The sequence below is a fragment of the Capsicum annuum genome, chromosome 3, assembly GCF_002878395.1.
Source record: "Capsicum annuum cultivar UCD-10X-F1 chromosome 3, UCD10Xv1.1, whole genome shotgun sequence".
NCBI classification, from domain to species: Eukaryota; Viridiplantae; Streptophyta; class Magnoliopsida; order Solanales; family Solanaceae; genus Capsicum; species Capsicum annuum.
Genome location: NC_061113.1, coordinates 21231430 through 21241739, shown reverse-complemented (window position 1 = coordinate 21241739; position 10310 = coordinate 21231430). Strand labels below are relative to the sequence as shown.

The 10310-nt window shown below is 29.0% G+C and overlaps 1 long non-coding RNA gene across 1 annotated transcript in view; it reads right to left on the bottom strand.

Moving 5' to 3' along the window:
* Window positions 1–561: 561 nt before the first annotated feature.
* The window catches only part of LOC124897035, a 20397-nt gene continuing 10648 nt past the window's right edge, over window positions 562–10310 (bottom strand). Inside the window, exons 2-3 of the long non-coding RNA XR_007053466.1 lie at window positions 7682–7685; window positions 562–574 (exon numbers count right to left, since the gene is read on the bottom strand). This is a non-coding gene — a long non-coding RNA (uncharacterized LOC124897035). The remainder of the gene's footprint in view (window positions 575–7681; window positions 7686–10310) is intronic.

Here is a 10310-nt window from a genome sequence, read left to right as displayed (position 1 = left end):
CATCAAGTGATCTTTTATACAAGTTGCCATATTTTATGTTTTAAAATCCCTTAAACGTTTCATCGTATTTTTATATTGAGATAAACTTCGGATAAAAATATCTCGTACAGTATGTAAAAGAATTAAAAGTTTTGCGCACAAATTTGAACTATAGTTGTTCAAATTTCATACAAAAGCACGGTATAAAAAGAATCGATAGTTTAAGACAAAGACAAGGACCGAAAACACATACATATAACCATCCATGAAAAATAAAAGGATCAACTAACCATGTCCCGGCATCACCCAAATGCTACTAACGTCCATTATTAACATTTGCATTTTGTTATTTGTCCTGAGTCGAGGGTTTATCAGAAACAACTCTTCTACTTCATCTGAAATAGTGAAATGGACTGCTGCATATACTTTATTTTCTCCATATCACACTTAGTGAAAATAAACTGAATATATTGTTGTTGTATTAACATTTACATTTTCACCGCCTATTGACGGTGTCAAATATTACCTAACTACAGTTTTGTCAAAGTATGGCTCATGAACAACATCCTTTTGAAGTTTTCAATTCCATGATCCTCTTTCTTTGTCCAAATTTTATTACACACTTCCATTTTAAATCAGTCTAAAAATAATAATGTATTTCAATTTTAGCAAAAAATTTAACTTTAATTTGCTAGTTTCACTCTTATTGAGATGATTTATAATCATACAAATCCAAACAATTCATTTTTACAGTACATATTTTAAAAGTCTTTTCTAGATTATTTTATCTTGAATCAAAGGTCTATTGAAAATAACCTCTCCAGTCACTTCTGAAATAGTGATATAAATTATGTATATTTACTTTTTTTCAAACCCCATTTAATGAGAATACGCTAAATATATTATTATTGTTGTTTCATCTTCATGTCGAATCAAAACTATTATAAATTAGATTAGTGCGTACCATATTTTACAATCAAAAAGCTTAACTTTAAAAAGACAAGCAGGCCAATGCAAATATTGTACGTCCCTCCTTAAACGACGGCATACTGGCACACAAAATCTTAGTAAAAGTGTATCTATAGCCTACTAATTATACACACAGCTACCTACTTAACCTAGTTTCATTTTCTCTTTACACTAGACTGGCAGCTACTACGACATTGTTTTAGAAAAGCTGTGTCTTTTTCTTTCTTTTTCATCTTTCAGTCTCTATTTATTAATGTCATTGACGTTCGTGGATTGCATTATTGCTAACTATTCTTAGCTATATACTGGAGTACTATTTTCCACTTCTTGGTTTTTGTAAAATTGATAGATTTGCTTTCCTCTTTCTTACCCCATTTTTAAGGGCTAGTCACCAAATACATAGAGTAATTTGAAACATCTCACCGAAAAATTCATTACGAAGTTATCGGTTCTCAATCAACATGCGTGAAGGAAATTATTCATCAATCCTTATAAATATTAGTACTGTACTCTTCTTCTATCTCAATTTATATGATAGACTTTTTTTTTTAATCAATCTAAAAAAGAATGATACTTTCTCTATTTCAAAATAAATGAATTGTTCATTCTAATAAAGAGATGTTGGAAATATCTTTAAATTTTATCCTTTTATTTAATGAGATTTTTAAGTACTTTACATTTTTTAGGAGAGTAATTTAAAAACAATTAAAAGGTAATAGTGAAAGGTAACTTACAATTTATATCTTAAAAGATTTTTCTTGAGGGTGTGTCATACCCCCAATAATTCAATTATTTTAAATTGGAGGAAGTACATTTTTATATTTAGTATAACAATTTAACTTTAAAATGTCTATTGTACCTTCAATAAAATGGTTTACAGCTACACAAACATCTACAATTTGTTTTAAATCACAAATTTCTTCGTATCACATCAAACTAATTATATAAATTGAGACTGAGGGAGTAATACAAAGTGAAATTCGTTCTTTGTTTGCAATATCACCTTTACACGTTGAATGAGAATGGTAACTTACGCAATATAACTTTCGATAATAATTTTCTTTTTTGGAATACATTTTTTTCATAAAAGTAAAATACAAAAATAGTGATGAATGAAGTGAAATCTAGAATATTTATTAGGTTTGCAATCTCGTTGATAACTCTAGTCCAATGGTTCTTGGAATTGAAACTATTAGTTTGTAGTTAGTATCGCATGCAATAAGTCACCTAGATTTATATATACAAATGTGACACTATTATTAGCCCTCCATCTAATTCCATCTCTATCAATCATAAATCCACCCCCACAGACACAATGAAAAACTGTTCACGTCTAGCAGATATTGTAGCTATTGGCTATCTTCAGATTTTGACACACATAAAAATGTGTATATCCACTTGATTGAAAATTTGACTGTATTGGATAACAGTACTTGTATACTTCCTCCGTTTAAAAAAAAATGATTTCTTTCCTTTTTTTGATAATATTTTAATTTCAATTTTTCACATGACATGTTTAGAACCACAAGATTAAAAAAAATTTTGATATATTTGACACAACTTTAATTTAAGGCTAAAAAGATTTTAAAGTCTTCTTTATTTTTTTAAATTTTGTATCAAGTTAAAGTAGGTCATTTTTTTTTAAACGGAGGGAGTTTAAGGTATCATGATCTACAACATTGGATACAACTTCTGGTTCAACTTGTTTGTTCGTTTTTGTTTCTCAAAGAATTTAAGAAGTAAAAAAAAAAAATTGAATCTTGTGTTACAAAATTAAGGATATATTAAGCATACCAAAATATATTTTAATTTTATAATTTTAAATATGTCACGTACAAAATTAAAATTAAAGAGTTGTCAAACAAAAGGTATAACTAGCGCATTGTACAATGTTGCTGTCATATATGGAACTTTCTCCGTTTGATTTTATAGTTTTAATTTAATTATGCATGAATCTAAATTTTTAAATCAAGTAAAAGTATTCAATTATTAAATATTGTAATATTAAGTTAAAGATGTGTGTAAATACTCTCTGTGATTCATTTTATTTATCACATTTTTTTTTGTACATCTCTTATTTCATACGTGGATCTTGAGAGGATAGTAGGTATGCAATCTTTACTAGATCTTGTGAAGGTAAAAGAGTTATTTTCGAAAGCCACTCGACTCAAACGTTCCTCAAGAAAATAATAACTAAAAGGATATTTCAATTAAATTGTCTTTATTTAATCTTCAATCCAATAATTTAATACCATTTTCTTTTTCACTACATTAATCTCTTAAGCATGCATAAAAATGAATATTAATAACTAATTTTATCCTGATTTATATTGGATCAATTAATATTCATAGTAAGCATGACAACTAAAATGGATTGCCGGAAGTACTGAAATACTAGTACTAAATATAGAATTTCTAGGACTAAATATAGAAAGTGATATGTTTATTTAAGTGAAAAACATTGGGTTATGGATTATAATCTACAAAGTTGTGTGGTTTATGTAAATCTTCTAAGAATAAGGAAGTTGGTGAATAATTTATTTCTTTGTTTAATTCACTTGCCCTCCACCATACGGAATTATACTTCTGTCCCTTTCTAAACTTTATTCCCACTTTTGGTTAACTATCCCAATCTTTATATATGTCTAGTCATTGATCCCACATATTTTTAATTTGAATTTCACAGTATGAACGAATTGAATGAAATAACAAAAGCCCCCTACACTTGAGAGTAAGTTTAAAATGGTCCTTTTAATTAAATACGTATATTTTTAACATAACAGTTCTGATCTTTTTAGTTTGACAAAAATAAGCATATTTGGTGTTCATCTAAAATTTTACAAATTTGATTTAACAAGGTCTGAAAAAAGGATTTAGCATAAATTCAGTGTAATATTGTTTGCATTTTATCATTTATTGATTTTGATGAAGTTTTTTAAGATTCTATCTTTATAACTTTTTATTTATTGTTTATGTCTGGTGCTAGTTTTGGTGTTCAATTTTCTGATATTTAACATGAAATTTTCTAGTATCTGGTTTAAAAACTTTTTAACAATTCCCCCTATTATCTAATAGCAAGAGTTGTTTAAATATTCAAGGGAGACAAAAGAATTCATTTTGAAGAATTTAGAGGATTAATATTATTTATGAATATATTTATAGGATCATTTTGAGCCTACCAAACAGGAGAAATCATCTTTATCATTTTAGTCTAACAGATTCTTCTCCACTCCTCTTCTGAAAAATCTATTCTAAGAGAACCTAGTAAGAGCTTAACATATTTTTTTTAGATATAAGTAACATTTATCCAAACATTTTGTTAAAAATTAAATTAAATCTTTAAATTTACTAAAATATGTGCAAAATTACCTAAAGAATTGAAAGAACTATACGCATAAAAAACATTTAATTTGTACTGAACTAGGATTTAACCCTGCTAGATGAAAAAAAAAAGATTTATCAATAATGATGGAATGAATATTATCCAAGAGTTTTGAAGTCCCTTTCACGTGTCAAATTAATTAAAATACAATGTTAAGGTGAATAATTGACTTATTTGGAATTTTCGAAGTGTTTAATTAATAGAATTAATGGGGTTGTCATTTGGGTACACGTAATAATGTCATTTATTGGTGAAAATGAGACCTTTGACAGATAGTGTCGTACTATTATGTTTGTTTCAATAAATTTGGATGAAGCTAACTTCAATTCTTCCAAAATGTAAGAAATGTTAGTTTTATTTATAGGAACTATGAACAACAGATGATGTTGATAGTTCACAGCAGGATTTGCAATACTCAACCGTATTAGAGAAATTACTTAATGTAGCATATTCTACTCTCTTATATTTGTTATTATAGTGCTACTTTTAAATAATTAGAAAAAGTGAAATTATGCAGTTTTATATTATATGTATACTTATACACGTTTTATGAATCGAAGAACCCTAGCCATGTTTGCCCACTCCAACTTTACTTCTTCGTCGATGTTTCAATTAGCCCTTTAAAAAATCGTCGTTGATACACCGGAGATCGTCATGTACATATAGTTTGAAAACGCGTACACTTGATCCAATCAGCCGCACATCCAATTGATGTCTTTATATACATATACATGTACATCCAACTTCTACTTTGTAAGCACGTACATACAAATGCATCCAACTTTAGTTTTGAAAATACATATATCCAACTTCTGCTAGCTATAAGAGCATACCTACATACGCAACTGGTCACACATACATATACAAACAGTTACAATTAAAGAGTTATGAGCTCAAATGGTCATTCAACTATGGGTAAATGATCTTCATAGTCACTCAATGTTATTTGTTTTCCAAAAGTCACTTGGCTTTGGGTTCTTGGCATCTATAGTATGATAGTCATACAAAGTTGTTTTTTTTCTTTCGAAAGTCATTCAGCTTTACTAAGTTAGCTTCCAAGATCATTATGTTCGGAAATATTACTTTTGGTATCTGTTTAATGACATAACAATTGTAAGCTTTTAGAAAAAATATTTAAAATGTTAAAATTATCATTTAAATTTTTTATTATTATTTTCTTGTTTTCAATCTAAAAAATAACTTAACTAAGAAATAAAAGACAACTTCACAACACGCCCCTAATGGAATATGTCTTTTTCTATATACAGGCATCTTCACAAAGTGCAGATACTCCTCTTCTTAACAAGAATCCTAAATGTAATTTGCCAATTCCCTAAATCAGTCCACCGTTGTGGTTATGTTTGTTACAAACTTACAATGACTTTGAACAAAATTCAAGCATAAAAATCTAATGCTCCCTTAGTTTCATTTTATGTATCATAGTTTGATTTGGGCACAGAGTCTATGAAATAAGTAAAGACGTGATGCTTTTTACCAAATTATTCTTTATTAAAATAATGTATTACCATTATTATTAATTAAGTGAGGTCTTATAAGTAGGACCAGTAACAGAAAAATTATGTGTTTAAATAGTTACCAAATAAAGAAAGATGACATTATTTTTGAGATGGACAAAAAATAATCACACATAAAATGGGACGGAGGGAGTAATTATTATTTGGGCCAATGGTCCGAAACTAGCATGAGGTCTGATTTTGAGAGGACTAAAATTGGCTAGATTTTGAAAACGTACACACTTCTATTTCAATTGGGGCCAGATTTCGATTTTAGGATCGGGAAAATTTCAAAAATAGCAACTTCGTAGTCTTAATTATAACTTTTATAGCAACAGTTTCATAATTACGAAAAGTAGCAAATTATATTTTGTATTTAAGTAAAATGTTGCTATATAAATACATATATAAATATATTTATATTACTCATAAATACATATGCACAACTGAAAAATGCATATTCTTCTATTACTATGAAGTGGGTAAAATATTGCTACTTTTGCTATAAGTTGTAATTTTAAAAAAGTATTACTATTTATTGTAATTATAGTCTTAAGGATGCTAGTTTCTGTAATTTTTCTGCCAAATTGATTTATCTGACTAATTTTCACCAAAATTAAGAGGAACTGAACTGCAATTTAGATTATTATTTGAGCTTCTTAATTTAACAAGATAAAATAATTATTTAATTGTTTTGACACAAAATACTAATTATCTTAATCCAAACACTATTTTTTCGATAAAATGATTTTCAAAATATATGTTGAGGTGAAAACTATATAAATCTATATATTCTAAGTTCATAAATATACACATTTATTATTGTAAAAAAAAAGGCCAAAATTGCTTTGGAAAATATCTAGAAGTTTCGTGAACAATTATTTCAAATTTTTTGATATTGAAGAAGCTTAACAAATGATTTAATCAAGGAGAGTCAAATTATCAACCTACACTTTATTCCTTTCAAATTCCACTTTGTGGGATTGTTATTGTTGATGTATTAGGTAGTATTCATTTTCCAACATGTAGGTGACTTACAATAATTATGAATAATATAGATAATTACTATGTAATATTTTATTTCTTAAAGATATGTCAAGTCAAATATTTTGTAAGTTGAGTGTTCAGCTGACACAATATAAACAAATTTAGATATCTAAATGTACATATTCAAAATCGATTATGCCTGTACAAGATCGATGTACCATCTTATGACTTTGCAATAATCCTCTTTCCCTACTTCAATTTGCACATGTTAAATCATGTTTCTATTCTTCTTGTTTCACTTTAAGTGGACGTTTGGCCATGAAAATTAAAATTTTTGAAGTTGAAGTTAGAGTTGGAGTTGAAGTTGAAATTAAAGTTGTATTTGTTCATGAATATATTGGAGTTGTTTTTGAATTTTTGTGAGATAAGAAGATGGAAAAAAGTGAAAAATAACTTTTTCTTACTTTTTACTTTTTTAAATTCACAAACTGAACATAATGACCACGTTTCAAATTGTGAAAATTGTTTCCGAAAAAGTAAAAAAAAATAATTATAATCTATAATAGCGCTTGATATCCTGTTTAGAGTTTAAATAAGGCAAATTTAATTGAACATATTGGAAATTAACTCCTAATCAAGAGCAGACATTTGGAGTGTATAATTTCTAATGAAAGGGGGAAAAGTCTAATGATAGTTATTTAATTTTTTGCTCACAAAATTGCTTGCCTTGATTAAAAAAGTATGCACTAAACATACACAAACATAAGGTATTAAGGACTAAACAAACTGAACATAATGACCACGATTCAAACTAATTAGGCCCATCATTTGCTTTAATTATTGGATTAACGAACCTTGCATAATCCTAGCCTACCCATGATCAAAGCCTATGAAAATTAAAACCCAATAATGGCGCACTTAATAAAGTAAAGGAAAAAAGAAAGACAAATATATGATTAAGTACTTGACAGTAAAATATTCATTGTCAACCAATATTTTGAAATCATAAAGGAACAAACCAATGACATGATGATTGCTGAAAAGGAGAAAAATACTACTAATAAGAATGGATAAAATTCTACTTTAGGATCAATGATAATCAAATCCATCACCTATTATATATTCTTGATTAATGATCATTATCCTAATGACAAACGATACTTTTGACATTTTAAGGGGTGTATATTTGTCATTTGCCTTAATACATTTTTATGATCACAAATCCTTTGAGCCACAAAATCACTTAATATTAGGTAAATATCATAAAAATTTCTGAATATTTTTTTTGTAACAAAAAAATCACTTAATTTTGTCAAAGTATCTGTGAAGAGTCTTACTTCAGCTCTTACCTTTTTAATATTGTTAGAGCAATCTTCGCTGTTTGAGCTAGTTTTTGAAATTAAGTTTAGTCCAAAATCTTTTTTTTTTTTTTTTAATCATGGTATCATAGTAGGACACACCCCAATTCTCATTTCCAATGTTGAGCCCCTGTGTTAAATTGTACACACAACAAATGTCCAGTCCTAGACGTTAGGGAGAGGGCCTCTGAAGCATCCCACAACGAGCTTTTTAGGGATGAATCGTCTTGTTAATACGGCTCGAACAATTCTCGCCTTTTCTGTAAAGCTTTTGAGGTTGTATTATACTCAATATCTATTTTTTTTAATCAGCATCACATAAAGTCATTAGCCAGAAATAGCAAAACATTTTAAATGATATTAGCCAAAATTAAATGACTTTTTTTATTACAAAAAATGCTTAATTAGTGACTTGTTGAACTTAATAAATAGTAATTTTTTTGTTGCAAAAAAATAGGTCAAACACATTTTGTGACATTTGGGCATAATTGAGCGGTCATTCCTGAAATTATACTAGCCACTTGTATGGGGAATTTCTAGGTTGTTATCAATTACCAGAAAACAAACAGTTAGATAAGCATTGCAACATTACATTTATGTTACTCGCTCTTAATTGGTAAACGTCCCACCAACTTAATAGATCTAATTACTGATAAAGGAATTAAAGTCAAAATTATTCAATGAGGAAAACAAAGGAGTCCAGAGTCGAAATGGTCAATTTTTTAAGCAAAAAAATTCAAAGGGAACAATTGATTTTGAAAGAAATCAAAAGAGATAAAACGTGTTGGGATTTATTCCTTGTCTGTTAATGACCTTGTCAGTACAACTTACAAATCACTGGTTTTCTATCAACTCATAAGTTGTTGGTAGCCAAGTAATTTGTAAGTTGCTGGTGGTCTTCCTACGTTCAATAAATAGCAAGCTTTCGTATTATCCAAAGAAAAAGATATTGGAACTCTTATAGAGGATCATAGTTGAACCGAAATAATTAGTGAGATAAGTAATTTAAAGGGCAGTTAGTTGAAATCAGTAGAATGTCCAGCTGGCAAGAGTAGTTAGTAGTTTTTTAGAGTTGTTAGAGACAGTTAGTACACACTACTATATAAGTAGTGGTCCAAAGCATATTTTGTAATTGTGAGAATCTTCTATTTTATGAATAATACAAAAATTGCAACAATCTAGAGATACTTTGTTCTTCTCTTATTGCGTCTGTTCTCAGCTAAATTGCATAAAAGATATGGAGGAAGCTTGAATTCAACATGGTATAAGAGCCACAACAATCACACTGAGCAGTGAAGCCCAGTCTTCGATTATGTTTCGATTTGAGATATTTTTCATCTTAAACAGTTAGAGCTGGTAGTTTGTTTATCTCAATCGGTGCAATGCGACAATGACACAACACCAGATGTGGAAGGACTATCTACTGCTAGTGAGGAAATCACAATTGGATTAAACCATCTGTTGTATCAGAGGCCTTCGAATTCGCCAGGTGAACACTTGATTGAATTCAAACTTACTGGTACGAAGAATTACAATTTATGGTATCGTTCTATGCAAATTGCCCTATTTGCGAAAAATAAGTTTGATTTTGTTGACGGAACTTGTAAAAGAGATTCGCTTGATGCTTCTCTTCGCAGTCAATGGGATTGCTGTAATTCTTTTTTTCTCTCCTGGATTATGAACGATGTAGCAAAGGATCTATACAGTAGTGATTTGTATGGATCAAATGCAGCTAGTGTATGGGGAGAGCTTAAGGGTAGGTTTAATATGAGGAACATTTCGAGAATCAACAAGTTACATCAGAAAATCATGGAGCTAAATCAAGAATTAGGATTTGTCTTTGCCTATTACTCCAAATTACGTGATCTTTGGGGGAAAATATAACGCTTTGGTCCCAATTCAGTCTTGTGCATGCCCAGAATCAAAGGTGTTTGCAGATTATCTTCAACAACATCGCTTGGTACAATTTCTCAGTGGTCTCAATGAGTCATTTGCATAGGCTAAGACACAGATCATGTTAATGATTCCTACACCCAATATTAATGAGGCTTATGGACTAGAATGATACAGGAAGAAACTTAAAGAGCCAAAGCAATCGTAGTACAACCTCTAGAGATTAGT